Source organism: Vitis vinifera, chromosome 13, assembly GCF_030704535.1.
Source record: "Vitis vinifera cultivar Pinot Noir 40024 chromosome 13, ASM3070453v1".
Taxonomy (NCBI): Eukaryota; Viridiplantae; Streptophyta; class Magnoliopsida; order Vitales; family Vitaceae; genus Vitis; species Vitis vinifera.
This window is the reverse complement of record NC_081817.1, coordinates 25465162-25487916: the sequence shown is the minus strand read 5'-3', so window position 1 is coordinate 25487916 and position 22755 is coordinate 25465162. Positions and strand designations below refer to the sequence as shown.

Here is a 22755-nt window from a genome sequence, read left to right as displayed (position 1 = left end):
GGGTCCCAAAGAATGTTATGTAAATCAAAACGGGTATCATAAATCTAGGTGCATGAAGCTGTTATTTAATTTACACACTTTCAAATTTATAATTTTTAAAAATAAAGTAAAATAAAATTTGTTGTCGTTTGAAAGGTATTATAGCTACTTTCACATGCACTTTATTCCTTTTTCCTTTTATCATTACCAAAGCTATATGTAGGAGGTATAGAGTTACTTAGTTCCCAAGAAAACGAGTTAATAATAGAACAAATATAGACATTAGGATAAATGCTCTTTCTTCTAACCCAAGAAAAGAAAGCTTAGGTTTTCTAACTTTGAAAAAGTGAATATGAACGCTCGGAAGGACCATGGAACCCTCATTAGGATTAGTTAGGTCTTTCTACAATTGCTCCATAGAGCTTTAATGATAGTTTCTTTTTAAAATAGTTTAGTTATGAATACTTGACCAATGTTTAGCCTATAGTTCCACTTGGAAGCAATATGTCCTAGGAAATATAATTGGACAATCATTTTCAAAGAAAATACTGAGAACTAAGGGGAGAAGAAAAAAAAAGAAAAGAAAGGATTATAGTCGTAATTGAATTATAAAAACTCTAAAATAAATTTTAAAAATAAATAAGTAATTTAATTAAAGTAATACAACACCTAAAGATAATTTTCATTATTTAAAAAGAAAAAAACAATTTTCATGTGGTAAGACTTTATCTATATGGTACCAAAATCAAATCAACAATTTATCATTAACATGGTCTTGTATTGGAGAATAAATTCAATACGAACTATATTCCACGACCTAAAATAAATTTCTAGCAACTTCATGAAAATATCAACAAATTGAATTGATTGGTTGAAGGAAAATAAAATATGGGAATTAAACTACGTTAAATCTTTTTGTATACAAAATGAAAATAAAAATTTTATGATTTTGGATTAAAGACATTGAAGCAAGATTAACAGACCAAGGTGCCTTTGCTTGGAATACCCTTGATTCTAATTAAGGAGTCTTGTGATAGCACTGGGTGAGAAGATCCCTTTGGTGTGGATGAAAATTTATTTTACTATTTGGCTAAAATTAATTTTCAATTTCTAAAAAATCAATATTGTTACATTCTATACAACATACATTTCTTAAAATTTGGTGTAATATTCGGTTTTTGTGAACTTAATATCTATGTTGAGGACAAGTGTGGGTAGTCCCACTTGAAGTTAATTAAGAATCAAAACCATAGTATTGACCATGAAATTTTTTTTTATAAAGGTTAAAGCCACTTGTTATAATACAAGGTGATAACACTGACTTTTAAAAAATATTTTAAAAGAAATTAAGGACTTTGATTCACCAAAATTCAATAAAATTTGTTGTCACATTCCATTACATACACATACCAATAATCAAGATATCCAACATAACGTTAAAAGATGAAATCGCAAAGCTGCTTCGTATAACTACATTATATTTTTGGCCATGATTCATTTAATTATAAATAAAATCTTTCTATCATATAAATAGATATTGGGTTCAAGATCATAAAATGAAAATGAATTTCACTTATTGAAAGATTAAGAATATAGACCTCTAGATGTTATATTTTGGTGGTTGGAAGATTTCTTTTATCAAAAACAAAAACATTTAATTATTAATTAGATAAAGAACCATGAAAATGTCTTCCCCATTGTAATAATCTTGTAACACTTTATTAAAAGCAAGAAATATATTGCAACCATCAATTCCTCCTAGAAGTAGAATATTCTCAAAAAAGAGATCAAATATTTTATTTACCACTCTATCAATGATTACGCCACTTGATTAACTAAGTAAAGAATCCAATAAAAGAAGCATCGCATCTCTAAGGTAATATCAAAGACTTAGGAAGGCCTCTCATATAACTTTCATAGAACTCTTTTTTCTTCTTTATTAAAGATATTACTATCCTCGAATCTTCCTCTACTAGAAGATTAGAGAGATCCTCAACTTTTGCTATTGTTTAGCCTTCCAATAAAGCTAAAGTCTCTTACTCAATGGCTAGTTCTTCTCCAACATATTTCAAGAGGGTTAGTACTAGTGTTCCAACATGATTCATGGTATGCACATAGGAGTTCGCTCAAATATCACACAAGTTGTTGACCAAGAGGATGAAGAAAAATATAATAAATTCCACAATGACTTAAAAGTGCTTAGTCTATCATAAAAACTTTTCTAATTATATTTCTTTTTAGTCCATAATAAGATAGTACTAGCAATGCACCAAATAACTTCATACATCTAGGAAAGCTTCCAAAGAATTGATCAAAAGTAGATAGCATCTCCACCACACTTCTAGTTGGAACTCAATCAATCCCTATAAGTTTCAACATTCAATGCCATAATGTTAATACCGCATTGAGCAATGTAGACATAGATGATCCATTAATTCTCTTCTCTTTTTATATGTAATGCATCACTCTGAGTTGTGGTTCTTGTAAAGTCTCCTCTTCTATTGCAATTCTTTCGTATTAACCTTCTATTTACCTCCTGCCATGCGAAGGGCTTGATTTTTGAATGAGTTTTAGATTTTTAGACAATTTGTAAGGGCAAAGAGATCATTCAAGTTGATGAGACCAAAAGAGCTCTAATAAAAAAAGAATGAATTGAAGTGGAGGGTATCAAGGATCGAACCCTCTCATAAGGAAAAGTGAATGACAAATATGGATTGACTAAAATCAACATCAAAAGAGTAAATTAATTATTCTATTTCATGGTCCAAAAGGGTTTGAAGGTTGGAAATGGCTGCTTAATTAGTTTGATTAGCTGATTAAGACCATATATATACTTGGATTTATGGTTAAACTTCTAAGATAAACATTCAGAAAGTTCTTATAATTCAACTTTTGCAGGCTACAATGGGGAATTAGGGAAATATATCCCGAATAAAGCTAGTTTTCCGTGATTTAGAACAACAGCAGACACTTGGTTGAGAGAATCAATTTTTTGCTCCAATTAAGGCCATCAAGAAACTTTTGTAAACCCCTGATGCATCACGTGTAACTACATCATCAAGATTGGTGTTGTTCATTTTGAAGTACTCTCCTTTGATCTTCGTCATATCAATTTCAGCCCGAGTCACAATTGCTCTTGTCAATGAATCTTCATCTTTAGTCTAGTACCCAACAGTGGAGGCTCTAATGACCTGATGATGGATCATGCAATAGAGAAAGATAATGCTCATGAGAAGCTTACATATTAAGCTTTAATAAAAGAAATATGAACTTTCATGGAAGAAGAAAGTCTTCCATTGGAATAGTTTCAAACCTCCTTGAACATCCAATGGCATGCATTAAAGCAACTCCAACAAACGTTTAGAAGTTGCTTATGTGCACACCTGAATTGACTCACAAATGGCAAAACCACATTAATCTTGTTGTGCTTGGTTCGTTGAGACAAAAAAGGGGAAGAGAAGAGAAAATTTTTTAGCCTAACAATAGTTTGGAACAAGACTAACAACTTGGATTTTTATTTTTTTTAGGACCAATACAACATCAAAGGTAAGATCCAAAGTTCTAAGGTCCAAAGTTTTTCTTCTCTTCCCTTAACTATTTTTCCATCACCTCAGCAAAATGTTTCTCTGGGAAAACAATGCACAAAATTACTTCTCGCAATATAGAGCCGAAATCACCATTTCCACTATTATTAATGGCCTGTCAAAAATTTATAAAAGTTAATTTTTAGTATTAAAAAAAAAAAGAAAAGAAAGGAATTAATCTACCTATTGATTGTCTAGAAGTCAAACCTGATCAATAGCAACTTCATAGCTTTGCTTGTAGCACACAAAAGTTGCTCTAAGTTGAAAGAAATTCCTTGTTGTCAGTATCCACACAACATCATCATGATCTAATTGCTTCTTTTCAATGGCTTCATGTAGCTTAGCTGCCTCAGATTTTGCAAGATTAAAGTCCACCAATTCTCTATCATGCCTGTACGAGCTCACTAGACCCACTAGAAGTTGTGCATCACCCACAATACAAGTCAATCTTAGGAGTGAAAACGTATAATACTATAAGATTATAACAATGGTATATATAAATTATACCAACCCATTTCCTACCATATAAATAGTATCCGCTTTGTACTTAATGAGTACACATGGTTTTAAAACGTGTCTACACTAAGAGGAGTGTGGACCCACATCTTTCACGTGCGCTCCCACTCGATCGGCGAGACTCGCTTTTTATTCGTGAAAAATAATTTTTGGAAAAGTCGGAGTCGCCACTTATTTTATTTTTATTTTAAAGGGAAAATAAAACAAGAAAGAAAAACCCTAAAATGTGACTCCATAATTTTTGGAAAAAGCATGTCTTTGAAAAACCCGAGTCTAAGTCCGGGGATCAGGTTACCTATTGGGAAGGTACCTTTAAAAGGTAGCACCCCTCTAAGCCCTATAAAGGTCTCTACTAACTAAGTTAAGGCGAATGTGGCAATTAACCTGTTAATTATGGATACCTAAGTAGGCTAGATGGTTCCAAAAAATAGCATGCCAAACAAGATCAAATCATAATAAAGGAAGGTTAGGATGCGTACTTGGACCGCTTCTCAAGCGCTATCATAAAACATCAATGGTTAATTTAAACAATATATCATCCAGCATGTATTTTATTAGAAATAATCAAACAATGAAACATGTATATCAGAACACTCAAGCATTCTTAGACATAAGCATTATTTCACAATGACAAGCATATTCACAAAATTCAGAAAGTAGGTGATAGAGGACATACCTAGATAGCATAGATAATTTGTAACATGCTTCCTCAAGTTGTAAGGGGTTAGATAAATAATAAAATATAGAAATCCTAGCATGCTCGTTGTCTAATTAGCATAGCAGAAGTGATCAAAGTATACAAAATCATCAATTATCACATACATCTTGTATATAATTCCTAAAAAAAAATAGATATGATTTCAATAAATGGCAAGGGTGACAGTAAAGATGAGTTTTAAAAAGATGATTTTATGTAGGGGTTTCACCAATTCCCCAATTGATATACACAAATATAGCTTGGAATTAAATGTTATCACTTTCATAAAAAAAATAAAAAATATATAAAAAAAATAAAAAATAAAAATAAAAAATAAAAATTCATGAGTATTAAAAAAACATTTTTAATAGTTTTAATGAATTGTATTTATAAAATAAAGTTTTGATTTACTTAAATAAGAAGGCTTTAATTTCATGCAAAGAAAATATTTTTTTTAGAAAAGTTTGTTCACAAGAAAATAAATGTTATCACTTTTATAAAGGAAATGTTTCATAAGTATTAATAATAACAATAATAATAATAATAATTGATTCCATAGTTTTAATGAATTTTATTTATAAAAAGAAGCTTTAATTTATTAAATAAAAAGACTTTAATTCCATGCAAAGAAAATGTTTTTAAAAAGTTCATTCACAAGAAAATAAATGTAATCATCACTTTTATAAGGGAAATATTTCATAAGTATTAAAAATAATAATAATAATAATAATGATAATTGATTCCATAGTTTTAAGAAAAAAGTTTTAATTTATTTAAATAAAAAGACTTTAATTCCATGCAAGAAAATATTTTTTAAAAAGTTCATTCACAAGAAAATAAATGTAATTATCACTTTTATCAAGGAAATATTTCATGAGTATAATAATAATAGTAGTAATAATTGAGTCCATAGTTTTAATTAATCTTATAAAAGGAAGTTTCAATTTACTTAAATAAAAAAAGCTTTAATTCCATGCAAAGAAAATGTTTTTTTTAAAAGAAAGTTTATTCACAAGAAAATAAATGTTATCACTTTTATAAAGGAAATATTTTATGAGTATTAATAATAACAATAATAATAATAATAATTGATTCCATAGTTTTAATGAATTTTATAGAAGGAAGCTTCAATTTATTTAAAAAAAAGACTTTAATTCCATGTGAAGAAAATGCTTTCAAAAAAATTCATTTACAAAAAAAAGAGAAAGAAAATTAATTAATTAATAATGGTAATAATAATAAAACCTTATAAAAAATATATTTGATGATTTAAAAATATTTTTTTTTATGTAAGAATATCTTTTATAATTTAAATTTTCCTTTAATAATTTTTTTTTAACTTTATTTTATTTACAAGAGGATGATTTCCACAACTCTTTATTTAGAAAGCACAAAATTTTTTTTTATTATATTTTTAAAACATAATAATTTTTTTTTAAATAAGATAAACAATTATTTTATATTTTAATCCAAGAGAACAAAAAAATGTTTAAAATAATTTAAATATTACAACTTTTTATTTTTTATTTTTGAACAAAGCTATCATAAAAATTATCAAAACACTTAAAAATTCAAACTTTTTCATCATCATCAGGAATTATCCCAAAACTAAAAATTAAGCACAATATAAATTTTCATTAATATCCAAATTATTGAAAACTAAAAAAAACTCGCAAAATATTTCAAGTTTTCATTAACATCACAAAATTGTCCAAAACGAATAAAACATCTAATTTTTAAATTATCATCCTGAATCATCCAAGACAAATGCCTACAAAAAGTAACATGAGATTAGCAATAATAATAATGATAACTAAAATAAAATAAACAAAATAAATTCAAAAACCAAAAAAAAACTAAAAATCCTAACTTGATTTATATTTTATTCAAGCAATCATCAGGAATTATCCCAAGGCTAAAAAAAATAAGCACAATATAACTTTTCATTGATATCCAAATTATTAAAAATTAAAACAAACTTGCAAAATATTTCAACTTTTCATTAACATCACAAAATTATCCAAAACGAATAAAACATCCAATTTTTAAACTATCATCCCGAATCATCCAAGACAAATGCCTACAAAAAGTAACATGAGATTAGCAATAATAATAATGATAACTAAAATAAAATAAATAAAATAAATTCAAAAACCAAAAAAAACTAAAAATCCTAACTTAATTTATATTTTGTTCAAACAATCATTAACACATCTCATATAAATACATTAAATCCAACAAAACACTCACCGAAAGACATTAAATCCTATTATAACCGTCCATGATTTCATTCCCTTTTTTTTAACAAATAAATAAAAACATGCCAATAGCATCATTCACATCAGGACTGACCATATATTCACATTCGTTTGCATTTTAAATCCAACAAAACGAAGTCAAAGAACACTAACCTTGCTTGCAGCTACCCTCTTTCACGGTTGTGTCACTTTTTCTTCTCAGTCTAGTTATGTCTGCTTCTTCGATCTGGCTCGTGTGTTCCTTCACCACAAAGAGTCCCCAAATCAGCCTATGCGTCCTTTAGAAGTTCCACCCGGAAACGTGATCTCCATGTCTACAATTTTCTTCTGAATCTCCTTAAAAAATAAAAAATCCACCTAAATTCTTCCAGAACTCTCTTTTTTCTTTTTTTTTTTCTCCTCAGACGTCTCCCTCTATTTTCAAGCTCTCCTCTCCAAAAAATCCTCCTCTCTCTCCTCAATTGTCTTTCTCATATTCCTCAAAAAAAAAACCTCAATCCCCTTCATCACGCCTCTCCTCCCTTTTTTGCATGTGAGTTGACTTTTCTTTCCTTCTATGAATTCCCCCTGCTCTCTTTTTTTGCAAAATACAGTCTGTCTATTCAATATGCCACCTCAATTCTGCCTAAAATATATCATCTCTTTTTCTTTTCCATTTAAAATATGCTTTGACCCAAAACACTACTGAATCCTCCTTCCATCATCACGTGATTCTTTTTCCAAAAGACAAATTACATTACCTTCTTTGCTGCTCATCATTTCTTTTTTTCATACATAAGCTGAATCTTCCCCATAACATGACTCCATTCATTTTTTCCATATGTCTACTCTTGGAACCAATATGGTAGCTACCCACTCCAAGCTTCACATCATAGGCACTTTCTTATCTTTCTATTGGCGGACTTCCTACAAAATTTCAAAGTTAATAAAGTAATAGTAATAATAATAATAATAATGAAAACTTTTAAACAAAATTATTAAATTAAACTAAATAAGTAAAGACAAGTATTAGGGAAAAGTGATAAAATAATAGGAAAATAAAATAAATGAAGAAATATACAAAATAATAAATAAAATAAAATAAGCAAAAATATAAGGGTAAAAAAAATTCAAGCAATGTGATTTTACAAAAACGAGTCTTGCAAGTCATACAAGCCATGCAACCATGCAAACCATGCCCATGCAAAAAATGATCTAAATGGGCCTAAGGTGCCTAAATGGGCCTAGAATGCCTAAATTGGCCTAAGGTGCCTAAATGGGCCTAGGGTGCCTAAATGGGCCTAGGGTGCCTAAATGGGCCTAAGGTGCCTAAAAGGGCCTATGGTGCCTAAATTGACTTAAGGTGTCTAAGTGGGCCTAAAGTGCCTAAATCGTCCTAGGGTGCCTAAGTGGGCTTAGGGTGGTGCTTAAGTAGGTCTAAGGTGCCTAGGGTGTATCTAAGTGAACCTAAAGTGCCTAAGTGGGCTTAGGGTGACGCCAAATGGGCTAGGTGCGTCTAATGGGCTTAGGGTGTACTAAGTGGGCCTAGAGTGCTTAAATGGGCCTAAAGTGATCTAAGTGGGCCTAAAGTGATGCCTAATGGGCCAAGTGTACCTAAATGGGCCTAAAGTAATCTAAGTGGGCCTAGGGTGACTAAGTGAGCCTAAAGTGTCTGAATGGGCCTAAAGTGATGCCTAATGGGCCAAGTGTACCTAAATGGGCCTAGGGTACCTAAATGGGCCTAAAGTAATCTAAATGGGCCTAGGGTGCCTAAATGGGCCTAAAGTGATCTAAGTGGGCCTAAAGTGTCTAAATGGGCCTAAAGTAATCTAAGTGGGCCTAGGGTGACTAAGTGAGCCTAAAGTGTCTAAATGGACCTAAAGTGATGCCTAATGGGCCAAGTGTACCTAAATGGGCCTAGGGTACCTAAGTGAGCATAAAGTGGCTAAATGGGCCTAAAGTGATGCCTAATGGGCCAAGTGTACCTAAATGGGCCTAGGGTGCCTAAATGGGCCTAAAGTGATCTAAGTGGGCCTAAAGTGTCTAAATGGGCCTAAAGTAATCTAAGTGGGCCTAGGGTGACTAAGTGAGCCTAAAGTGTCTAAATGGGCCTAAAGTGATGCCTAATGGGCCAAGTGTACCTAAATGGGCCTAGGGTACCTAAGTGAGCATAAAGTGGCTAAATGGGCCTAAAGTGATGCCTAATGGGCCAAGTGTACCTAAATGGGCCTAGGGTTCCTAAATGGGTCTAGGGTGCCTAAATGGGCCTAGGGTGACTAAGTGAGCCTGAAGTGTCTAAATGGGCCTAAAGTGATGCCTAATGGGCCAAGTGTACCTAAATGGGCCTAGGATTACCTAAATGGGCCTAGGGTGCCTAAGTGGGCCTAGGGTGCCTAAGTGGGCCTAGGGTGCCTAAAAGCTATCCAAAAAAAAAACCAAGAAAAGCCTAAGTCTAAGTTAGGGCTGCCAAGGGTCACAATAAGAGGTCAGATAATCCCTCAACCAAAGTCTCCGAGGTGGCTTAGAAAAGATAGGCTATACGAGTATTAATGGGCCACCAGGGAATTGCTATAAACATCATGTGCAAGGAAGACGAAATGGAGGGTCTACAAGGAGTCTACTATATATATAATGTCTAAAAAAATTTCCTATGTTGGATGTGTGGTATTTTAATCACCACCCTAGCACCTTGGCAAACACAATGTCCTTGTTATGTCATTTGCACCAGTTTGTGAAGCCAAATAAATGGACATCCCTTGTAGAGTCAGACAAACAAAGCCACACACCAAGATTAAGAGTCACCTTTGATATTAGTCCGTAACATGCTCCCATATACATATTGTTTGCTCTGGGTTTAATAAGTTATTGGAGCTTTAAAACACATTTATACCATTAAGAGAATTTCAATTTATATATATAGCATTGGGAACTTTTTCATACGTGGGAATTCACATAAATAGCACACGTAATGGTCTTAGTATCATATGCATACCAGCAATGTATTAGGATTAAGCTTATTTTGACATGCTTTTCTATTGATGAAAAGTCCTGAATTTGAAATGACAAGCCCAATATTAATGACAAGTAATCATGGTGAAATGATACTGTCAAAACTGTAACTTAAATTAGTTTGATATAATATTATTGACTCAAATTAATTAATAGTCTAACATGATATATCACCTTTTGGAGAGAAGTTGAGATGTTGGATGTGATGTCTTCTTCCAGAGAGCATTCGTATAAAGAGTAGTAGGCTTGCCTCACTGCCATTAGATGGTCCGGGGATGATGCACATGCTATCTCTACCAATACCTACAACTGATTTATTTTCTTCCTCTTCATTTTCAAGGCTTTGTTTGCCAATATTGCATCCCTTTCGGGGGCTTCATTCATCCACATGATCATTGTTGTCTGTTATCAAACATTTATTATATAGTTATGAACAACTCATTCATCAATTCGTACATTACTAAGAACTATGTAAAATTTTGAACCATTTATAGGTCCATAATTATCGATAAGTTGTACCAATCTGGAGATCCAAGGGACAATAAGATTTGTCAGAGGGAAAGAAAACTGATCTATTTTTAAGAGCATTTCATTCTATTAGAATGATAGTCATAAATCTACCATATTATCTAACCAGCTCCATTCAAACTATTGATTAGACATGTAATTAGAACCATTAATTGCCATTCATATAGCTCATGTATATAACCAAAATCAAACATCCTCCATAAAATTGGGGCTAAGGTATGAACACAAAGTACCTTGAGCACACCAGAAAGTTTAGATTGAAGACGGTGGATGATGGACTCTTTATAAAGCTGTTGATAAGTGTCTTTGATCTGCATCCTTTGGATTGCATTCCTGTGTCCCAATATCCATACTATCACTTTTTCATCCACTCCTCTCCCTACCCATATCCACAGAACCAAGAAAAAAGTAACCAAGAGGATTTGAACTTCATACAATCATTACATTATGTTGGTCTATATGCATCGAAAAACTAAACAGATAAATGAAGGCAGAAGAAAAGAAAAATAAGAAAGACCTTGTAAAGCTAGACTAAGTCTCTCACTATCTTGGGCTGGAGAAGGAATTAAATTAGGCAGTGTAAGTGAAACCATTCTCATGTTTTTTGCTTTGGAAAAGCTAGAAACAAACTCAACTTTATATAGAAAAGATGTTATTGGGTCACCTTTAGGAAAGAAGCATTTGTGTCAACACCTTTTCCCTCATTTTTTTCATGGGAAATACTGAAAGGTCAAATATTAATCTATAATGCAATGCTACTCTCTACCAATTCTTTCAAGTGGATCTTTAAGGAGTATATGGTATATATACTCTTTGTTTTATAAAGAGAAATTTTACACTATCAGAGGAGCAATTCAGTAGTTTCACTTGGATTTTAAAAATTGTGAGAAGAAAGAAATATGTTAGGTGTTACTACTTACTGGAATGGTTATTTATTTTGGCTTATTTGCTTTTTTCATTGCATTAGAACCTCATTTGTCTATTTCCAACATCAACTGATTAATGTTGGTTGGACCTGTTATGTGGAGCTACCTTTACCTCCTATTAGCTTAGGCTTTAGGGAGTGTATATGGTCTCGCATCATTTGGTTTCAAAGTGAGATTGGGCATCAGCAATTGAAACATAAATATGGGCATCAACAATTTACTAAGGATTTTTGACATAGGACAAACAAAAGTCCAATGTCCCACATTGGCTGGCTGCTAACATTGATTGAGCCTTATTTGCAGAGGTACTCTACCTTTCATTAGCTTAGAGGTTCCGTATCATATTCACTTGGATTTATAAAACACTTCAATTACAAATATAAAACATTTTATAATGTTAATAATCAAACACCTTTTAGTGTTGATGTGAGATTCTCTAGAAAAGTAGTAATGTTCAAACTATAACAAAATTTTGCAGAATAAGATATGAGAATAGGCACTTTAACTATGTTGTAATTAATTTTTTATGAAAAACCTATACTATATAATTAAGAAAGGGCTTCTAGAGGATTCTTTCCAAGTGTATTAGACTCATTTCACAAGCTATTTCAAGATCTAGTATTTATAACCATCAAATAACATTTTATATCACCAACTTTATAAAAAAGAAAAGGTGAGTGGATGTCATAAAAGTGCAATGAGGACAAGATAATTCCATTTTCCTTTTCCCTTCATTGGGTTGGAAGGGAATATTTAATTTTGCTTGAAAAAAAAAAACCTCTTTAAAGACCCATAAGAGAACATCTAAAGCAATGTTTATGGTTAATTTTACAAGTCTTTGTTCTGACAACCTGGGTGCATAAACTTTTTGTTCCTTCTTTTTCAATTTTGTAACTTTATTCTTTTTATAGACCCACTTAGAAGTCATATTTGAATAAATTCCAAATGTCGCACTCCTTTAGTGAACAAGCATCATTGTTATATATATTACTTCTTTTGAGATTTCAATACTAGAAAATAGAATATATCTAAATGAAAATTTGAGTTGAAAGAAGTAATTTTTTCCTTCAAATTAGATCAATAAAGAAGATAATTAAATCTAATTGAAAAGTAACTAGATTACATTGAGAAGTAATTTTGTTCATGTGCTTCCCACAAGATCATTATAAATCTTACTGATTAAGATTAATTTTCATTTGATAAAATGACTTGAAGTAAAAATGCTCCTTCCGTACGCAGTAGTACAATCCATATTTCTTTTCTAAATCCTTTCTCAATTATTCCTATTGGTATTGATTTGTGCTACATTGACAAGTATAGATTGTCCATCAATCATTGTCATGAGATAAAATATTCTCTTATAAAATATTAGTGGGCTACTTTCATATATGGTAAGTTTCTTTGTTCCATATATAGGAGTGATATACATTTTTTCCATAGTTGAGTAAGACCCGGCGTTTGAAATATAAGTAAACATGGATATATCGGTACTTAGATTTTCTGGATATATCATAAATATCGGTGAATATTTTTACACAAATATTGGTGAGACGAAAATTATTCAAAATTGATGGGAATGCTTGGAAAACTCCAAAGAATGATAAAATAAGCAAGAATACACATGTTAAAATTATTTTGTAAGTGTAATTGACATAAATATGGTAAAAAAATATATCGGTAAATAGAGATATATCGATAGATTCAATACTTGGATTTTAAGAATAAAAAACATAAATTTTGGAATTGCACACTTAGAAAGCTAGAATTGAGTTAAGAAATATTTCACTTTATTAAATGAAAACAATCTATACATAAACATAATACATATGACATTGTAATAGTCCTTAATACCAAAACGAAGATCGATGTGGTTTCATCATATTGTTAAATGAAGGGAGTCTATTATGTTAAAAACAATATTCATACTAGGACATGGAGTTTCGATAGTATTGATTGTAAGTACGAACATGCCATGCATAAATTTCTTGAGTCTTACCCACAACCTGTCCATGGATAGGAAATCCAAGGTTTTCCCATGTGCTCATTTGAAATCCTTGTTGTTGCATTTGATATGGAAGGTAGTACGACATTTGTGTAGAAGAAGGATAGTTATATCTTTCAAACTCTCCATCAATGGAACTTGAAAGATTTGGAGGAGGCTAACCATAACTCATTGCATAAGGACCATAAATGTTGGCTTCATTTGACGAGTCATTGAATTGAGTCTCTATACTCATTGACTCAAAATTGGTCGACAATGAGTCTTCGTTGTATGGCGTTATCCTTCGTCATCTTCCTCTATATGGCTTTCCAATGGCTCCAACACTTAGACCAACTTTTCTAAAGTCGTGGTTTTCATCTTGAGTACAATGTGTGAAATCATCTTCATAAGTAAATGTCAATGGTTGTCCACTTTGCTGCTATTGTCTAACATCCCCTCCATCATTTCCAGGGTCACTACCATCATTGGTCTCCTCTCCTCTTGAGCCATCATAACCAGAAGCAGAAGTACTAGCAACACTAGGTTTGCTACTATGTTCAACACTCGTGGAGTCAAAAGAAGGTTGAGAAGTGACTATCGACTAAGAAGTTTCTTGTAGAAATGAATCTCTTGTGTCTTGGTTGAAACTATCAGTATGAACTTCATCGGATAATAATCGTTCAACATCAACACCTGTTTCTCGGACATGTGCGGCAATTCGTTGGTCAGGATTTCCATCTTCATCATCTAAATGAAGAGGTCTAACCCATTGAAACAATTGGATATCTTCTTCTTCACTAGCCTCAGTTGTAATGTCAAATAAATCGGGGTAATCTTTCTCCGCAACTTTGTCATTTTCTATCTCCATATCACAGATCTTTAGTTTCATGTTATAATAATAGAAAACTAATTGTTGGAGCCTCAAGCAAGCAATCCGATTTCTTTGCTTTGTATGAATTAAGGCAAACATGTTCCAATTTCTCTCACAAGTTGAAGATGACACAATTTGCAATAAAACCTTGATAGCCAACCTTCTTAATGTAAGAGTGTGGTTTCCATACATGAACCACTATTCAGCTACAACCAAATAAATGATATCAATACTTATATTAGAAAGCTACAATAATATGATAATGTAACGTATTATTACTTCACAAATAATACTCATTGGGAACCCTTTTTGACCTTGAAATAATCGTTGGTCGATCACTGAATCCTCTCTTTGCATCTTGGAATAGTATAAGCTACATATTAAATAATTGAAAGTAAAAAATTGAGTAAATGAAATTCAATTATTTAATTTATATTATAACTATAATCGTTTACCTCATTTCCAAATTGAACATTTACTATAGGATCTAATTTTGTAAAGACTTCATGAACAGCTTGAAGTAGACCAGGATTAATACCAACTCCACGTTTATATTGAAACCTTGGATTAAGAAAGAAATGATACAATAGTAAAGTAGAAATGTAGAATTAGAATGTTATGAAAGAAACATATTAAATACCAATAACTTTTGAAGACGGATAATACTTAGTTACCTGCTACATGAAAAGGATGTTTAAGAGTTCTATCCCAACAATTTGCGATTATTTCTAACACCTATTCTTTAGCATTAAGTCAATGAAGTTCTCTTTCATACTCGAATCAATTCGTATACAAATGGCCTTGTAGGAATAAATTCTGAATTGACAATTCGAAAAACCATGTATAGTGTCTCATAGATTGACACTAGTTTTCCCACTCTCTCCTAGTACACATGGTTAAACATAAGTTTTTCAACCTCTTTACCGATTAATGTACGACTTAACTTGTGTTGTGCCTGTTCATCATTGATAAACATTTTCTTCAAACTCACTTTCTTTTTCAAAAAACTGTCAAGGGTAGTATAATTGGTTGAAAATCTTGTTGCTCTAAGATCAACTATGTCTCCACCACACACCTTTCACATCTATGCAAGCAACCAACTATGGTGATAAATGAAGTTGGTTATCTTTCAAGCCTTTGTAATCATATCTACAATACTCGACCTTTTACCGATGTCTTCGAACATTAAGTCGATGCAACGTGCTGCACACAGAGTCCAATAAAGATTGTATTTCTTCATTAACAGCTTCCCTGCCTTCATGAATGCCGACCCATTATCCATAACTATTTATACCACATTTTGTTTGTCAACTTCCTTGATCACATCCTTTAATAAACCATGTATGTATTTGTTGTCCTTTATATAATTTGATGCATCAACAAATTTGAAGAAGATTGTGCTACCTTTTGAATATACCATGAAATTAATTATGCTTAATTTCGTGAGCCTAGTCCATCTGTCACACATAATCATGCATCCATAAGTCTTCCACTTTTCTCTTTGAATATTGACATAAGCATCCATGTCTTTGTACTCCATATCAAAGTACGTGTATTTGATTTCATAAGAAGAGGTGGTTCTATACCCATACCTATCATCCATATATAATTAAAGCATATATGAACATTTGTGGCAATCATACTTTATAAATAATAATGATATTGTTAAAATGAATACAATTTTTAAAATTATAGTAATTACCTGCTTATTGTGCACCAACAATCATGTTCTTGAAATGGTGAGAGTCTACTTCATTGGGCACAACAATCTCATATATGAAGAACTTACTGATCAAATTTCCCATGGTTTCCTTGATGACAGCACCTTTGAAAAGATTTTTCACATTTTCTATTTTGCTACTGAAGATTTGTACAATGAGGGTGCACTAGGCGGTGATGGATCCTAATATCAAACACTTTGCGATATTTGCATATGCCTTGTTGGATTAGTTAAATGTGAAGACTCATCTTTATAATTATTAAAATTAAACATATATGTTAATTTAATATTATTGATAAAGTTGATAAGAAACAGTAATAATTCAAATTAATATTATACCTTTTTTCTTTTGCCTCTTACAAAATGTTTTTCTTGTTGTCGATTCCATTCAATAGCTTTTGATGTTCGAACCGTCGCTCTATAAGCATGCCACTTATCAAGGTGCATGTTAGTTAAATACATATACACGTCAACATCATCTCCATCATCATCATCATCAAGGTTCTACTCATTCTCCTCATCAGTTACATGTCTATGTCTTCCTCCCATTGTGTCTCGGAATTAAGCTCAGATCTCTTCTATATCTATAGGTTTCTTCGCTTTTGCCTTTTTTTTTTCCCATTAGAAGTTGTCTTATTTCTTGTTTCACTTCTGGAGGCACGTTAGAACATTTTTTTTGTATTTGAATGAGGGTCTGTATGTGATAGGTAAAATTTAAAACGAGTAATCTCACCACTTTTTATTGTCAACCCATAGTAATTGCATACTATTCCATTTTTGTTCTCTTCCATAATTGTACAATATTTCCAACAAGGATCTCGACCCATGATACCACTTCCACTTCCACTTCCACTTCCACTAGCCATTTTCTGAACATGTATTTTAAATTCCTATATGAAACTAATATCAAATTTAAAATTATTAAAGATAAAACATCTAAGAAATTTAATATTAACATTATTCATGAAATTGATAAGAATCATTACAAGTAAAAATTGAAATTAAAATTGAATTATGCATATATGAAATAGATAAACATTACAATTAAATTTTCATATGAATTAAATTTAAATTAAATTACATTAAATTGAATTAAATAAAATTTCCACATTCATGAAATTGATAAGAATCATTACTAATAAAAATTGAAATTAAAATTGAATTATGCATGAAATAGATAAACATTACAATTAAAGTTCCATATGAATTAAATTTAATTTTAAAATTATTAAAAAATGAAACTAAATATGCATAGTTGTCAAATCAATTTCCATTCCATATGAAATTTAATGTTAATATGATAAATTTTAAACTTAGATAATATCAATTAAACTATACATAAAAAATAAAATTGAATTATGCATAATAAAAAAAAAATTATGAAAGGTAAAACATATCTTAATTAGCATTGACTTGGAGTTAATCCCCTTCGCCACCAAATTTTCAAAATTTAAAAACTTTGGTAGATATCAAAAAAATAAAAATTTGGAGCAATAGAATAAAATCAAATTTTTATGTATGAAATGGAGTGGATTGTGAGTATTTATAGGATTTTTTTGGTCAAACTAGCTGTTGGATGGTTAAATAGTCGTTATAAATTAATTTTAACCATTGGATCAAAATTTGGTCCAAATTTGGCCATTAGATCTTCAAATAACCATTGGAAACATTTCGTAGTCGTTGGATCAAGTCAAGATTGATTTTCCACCATTGGAACACAAATCTGACCATTGGATGCCTTTACAAAAGCACGGGTGAAATCTGGGTCATTGGATCATCAAAAATTCAAATATGATCATTAGATGAATTTTCATTTTTTTCAAAAAAACGGTCGAAAAAATCGACAATTTTTTCCATTTCTTCCCTTTGCTCCGTGCGTCGCTCCATGGCCGATTTATTCTTCGATTTATTGGTTCCAAACCGATATATCACTGATATTTCAATGATATTTTTGACATTTTCCCAAAATTCCTGTCGTTCGATAATCGGTTCTCAAAATCGTTTTAGGGTCATCCAATATCCGATATATCGGTGAAATATCGCCAATAAAATCCGAAATTTCAATCCTTGGTAAGACCTAAATTAGATAACCTCTAAGAATATAAAATTCTGTGAATGAGCATAATTTTCTTCAAGGAGTTTGATGCTTATAATTTACGTTTATAATGTAAATTATAGTCTTTAACACCTCTTAAGTACGATCAAATAAATGTCCTTGTAGTAATGTTTGAACACATAATCTCTTATCAAATGAGATTGTGATATCATATTGGACAATCATATTTTCTAAAAGTTTAAGTTTATAGAATTTGAGCCGATAATATGATGCTTTCCAACTATATTGATTTTAGGAAAAACCGTTTCTTGATTTATGCAAGCAAATGCTTTGTTTAGTGTGAACTTTCATAATGTATATCAAAATTGTTATTTGGAAATCATGATATCGACTTCAATTTCAAATTTAATTGAAGTAAAAATACATAAAATTATAACACCAAATTAATATATAACCATATCCATCTAAAAATGCTCTATCCTCCAAGCTAACAAAGAAAGCTTAACTTTTTGACTTAAAAGGGAGAATTTTTAGAATCGTGGAGACACCCTTTAAAATGTTGTTTCCCAAAATCAACCCTTGTCTTAGTCCTGAAAATGAACCAACATCAGCTAAGCATCTTGCTTTCATGTGTTAAGTGAATCTTCAATTAATAACTCCATTAGTTCTTTATTAATAGTGAAGCAAGTGACTTGAGTTTCAAGGTTCTGCTTTATTTCCCATATTCCCTAACAAATCACACAGTTTGAAGACTTCTTTTTTATTTGTCCTACCATGTCCCTGGTTTGTTCTTAATTTTTAAATTCAACATCCAACTTATATAACAACATTAAATTTAAAAAAAAAATATTTTTTAAGAACTATATGCAAAAGGTACCACATTTACATTATTGAATGATATTAGACACACTAATTTAGAGGGAAAAATCACTCCACTATCAATGGAAAGAGAGGGTACATGGAAAACTCTATTGCCTCCTCCCTTCACCCTCTGTTGAGGCACATTGTGCTCCTATAATTATTAATTGTCTTCATGAAATTAGTCATTCCAATTTCGAAATTGATCATTCCACCCCTAAATTAGTCACTCATCTTCTATTATCCATAATTTCACTCTCAATGATAGAATTATAAATCATTTGTTCAATTAGTATGTACTATGGTCCCATTGCTTTGTATCTTTGGTCTTGTTACCTTTCATTTTGGACCCATTTCTTTATGCATTTGGACCAATACAATTGAACCATTATTCCTATAGCTTTGTACTAAAGTTCTATTGCTTTTGTATCATGCTCGTATTTGTTTGTACCGAGGACCTATATATTTATACAATTAAATAAATTGGTTATTCTCAAGTCCAATTTCATTGTGCTATAGTATATATTAAAGCAATAACCCTCTTATATAATTGATCATCATGGTGAAGATATCACCAATATCTCATGGCAAGAATTGGATAGGGTACAAAATGCAATCTTTTTAATTCAAAATATTTTATTTACACCTAAACTCTATGCCATAATTTTTTTATATAAAAAAGGAAAATTAATATCGTATTAATTAAAAACAATACTTTTGGAGCTCTCTTTTTCAATAGTTGTTTTTACTTTCCTTGTATTTTGCTTAATGAATTTCTTCTCTACTATCCACAAATATATCCGAGATAGCTTCAAACACCCACAAGCATATAGAGAGAAATAGAAGCAAAATGTCTTCTCTTAATAATTAAAAAATAAAATTAAGGGTTGCTAATTTTAAGAGTTAGTATTATGATTGATTTTTTCCCCAGTTATGAGTAGATGTAATTACGATGAAATATTAGTATTAGGTCATCATTGTAGTAAAATGACAATCTTGTATTTCGTAATCTTAATTATCGATGTTATGTGCATAGTTGGTCAAATATGCATGCATCATATTTAATGTATATTCAAAGTGGAAATCACTGAAAACCCATCCCTTAGGATCTCTTTGTAAGGTTGTTGATACATTAGGATTGTACGTTGTATTTTTATTGATGCACCTACAATCATCAAAGAGTTAAATTGCCTTAAAATATTTTATATTTGAACGATTTCATGTTTTTAATCAAAACCTTAAGTCAAATTCTTTATAAACTTGCTTTAAAGGTTTTAAGTTGCTTTACACAAGTTGTTAGAGGTTCCAAACTTCAAAACTGGATTATTTGAGCACTTCACAATGCGATAGGTTAAGGGTCTAGGAAATTAGTTGAGCCAGTTGGGCTTTATCAATCAAGGGGTATTTTGTGCACCCTTGATTTCTAGTAGCAAGTGTTCAAAAAGTTGAGACCAATCGAGGATTAGCCGAGTTTTGATCAAGGCCCAATTGAAGCCTTGAACCCCAATGGTCAATTGCTTACACAATTAATGCACAAAGGATAGTGAACTAGTCAAGCTGATGCTCAACCAATCAAACCCCAAACTATGCCTATGGCTAGATTGGGCTTCCCTCTCTTATAAAAAGGTTTCATTCTTCATTGTTTAAGAGAGTTTAACATTCCAAAATCTTTCTTGATTTTATATTTAAGCCTTGAGGGAGTTTTTTTTTTTAATGCACCTTATTTCAAAGCTTGCATATCCATTTAGTGCACCTTATTTCAAAACTTGCATATCCATTTAATGAACCTCAATCCTAGTTTTTCTTCATATTATTTGAGCTTAGCTTAAATTTGTACTAGGATCTTGTGAGATTATATTTCCTATCAATTTGTAACCTTTGCAAAGAAAGCTCAAGTGTGGGGAATCACTTAATAGAAAAATTTAAGTATAAGGTATCACTTAGTGTTTGCCAAATATGGGATATTGCTTAAGGAATTCAAAAGTGAGGCATCTCTTGAAGAAATTTGTAGTGCCCATTAGAGTTGAAAAATCCAATTATATATCTTGAATACTTGTGTTGGAATTCTTGGATTAGTGCAACTCTCACTCAATTAGGAGCTTGAGGAGAGTGGACATAAGTCAGGTTGTGTTAAACTACCATAAAATCCAACGTCTACAATTTCTCTTCCTTACTCTCTCTATTTTATATGCAATTAATTTTCATTATATTTCTTATACATTTGCATATAAGTGTCACTTGCCTTACATAGCTTAAATTTGCAAAAAGTGACATTCACCCATTCACCCTCCTCCTATCTCTACAATGATTACTTGAGGTTGAGCTAGCTAAAATCCTAACAATTAGGTATGCATTTAGTATATGTAATCCAATCACTACTACAAAAATAGTTTATGGTGTCACTATTTACGGTGTCACTTTTAAAATAATGACACCATAGGGTTTATAATTAATAAAGGTGACACATCATATAAAAAATCTTCAATTGAGGTAGTTAGATGATATTAATTTTATATTTATAGTGTCATTTTTTGGGAAGTGACTTCATATAAAATAAATTTTTTTAAGTATTATAACTTAATGAGCCCACTTTTAGAATTAATAATGATGGATACTATATAAAAATCCCATTGTTTCCATATCTCACCCACAATCCAAAAAATCTCAATATATAAATCCTATATATAAAAGCGTGATCTTCTTCAACCTTTTCTCTCACCCATAGTCAACACGCTCACAACCAACATTCTTCACTTTGTGGACTCCCAGGTAACCCAAAATCTCTTGGATCTATCAATTTTTTTTCTTTTATTAATGTCATTATATTAATTGTTTCAACATCTTTGTATTATGGTTTTTGTGAATTGTGTTTTCTTGAGTTGTAGGGAAGAAAAATTTAGGTTTAATCTTCTAGCATAGAAGAAAAAACTGTAGATTAATTGATTTTTTAATCTAAACCAAACACATGATCAAGTCCTTAAAAAAAAGTGAAAAATAGGAAAAATATGAATGATTTTTAATATGTATTTGTGTGAGAATGACAGGTACATAATTTTTTTGAGATATACTATTACATAATCTTCATCCTTTCTAAAAAACAGGAGAGGAAAAAAAAAGAATGATTTTATTGTTTGTATCTAAGTGGGAATGAGATATAGAATTTCGCTGAGAGTATCTAACCCCAAAAGGACCAATCCGGGAAGGCATGTGTGGTATTGACGGGAAATGATAAGATGGAAATCATAACCATAACCATGTTCTCTCTATGTCTTTCTATTCTCTTCAATTAATTCATGGGCATAGATATTTTATTTAGTTTTTATATTTAGTTTATTTATAGTTTATTTAGTTTCTAAAATCCAATTAGCTAGATATTTTATTTGATTTTGTTTTTATATTTAAGTAGTTGAGTTTTGGAAAGTTTTTATATTTTGTTAATAGAAAGAGAAATTTTTATATTATTTATTATTAGGAATTTCAATTTTTTTAAATTGTTAGTATCTATCTCAATAAGAGATTATTAATATTCAAATGAAAGAGAGTAAATATTTTAATGCTCAATTATATTTTAATGTTTTTTTTTTTACATAAGGGTTTATTTATGTTTTCAATTTTGAAGTTCCCTTTCCAAGTCCAGCAACAAAAGTAGTGTCCAACCTTAAAATGGGCATGTGTGGTATTGACGGGAGATGATAAGATGGAAATCATAACCATAGCCATGTTCTCTCTGTGTCTTTCTATCCTCTTCAATTAATTCATGGGCATAGATATTTTATTTAGTTTATTTATAGTT

At 31.0% G+C, this 22755-nt stretch overlaps 1 pseudogene; it reads right to left on the bottom strand.

Annotated features, from left to right (window-relative positions):
• Positions 1 to 2933: 2933 nt before the first annotated feature.
• Positions 2934 to 11143, bottom strand: LOC100263688 (annexin D3-like; annotated as a pseudogene).
• Between the last annotated feature and the right edge of the window lie 11612 nt (positions 11144 to 22755).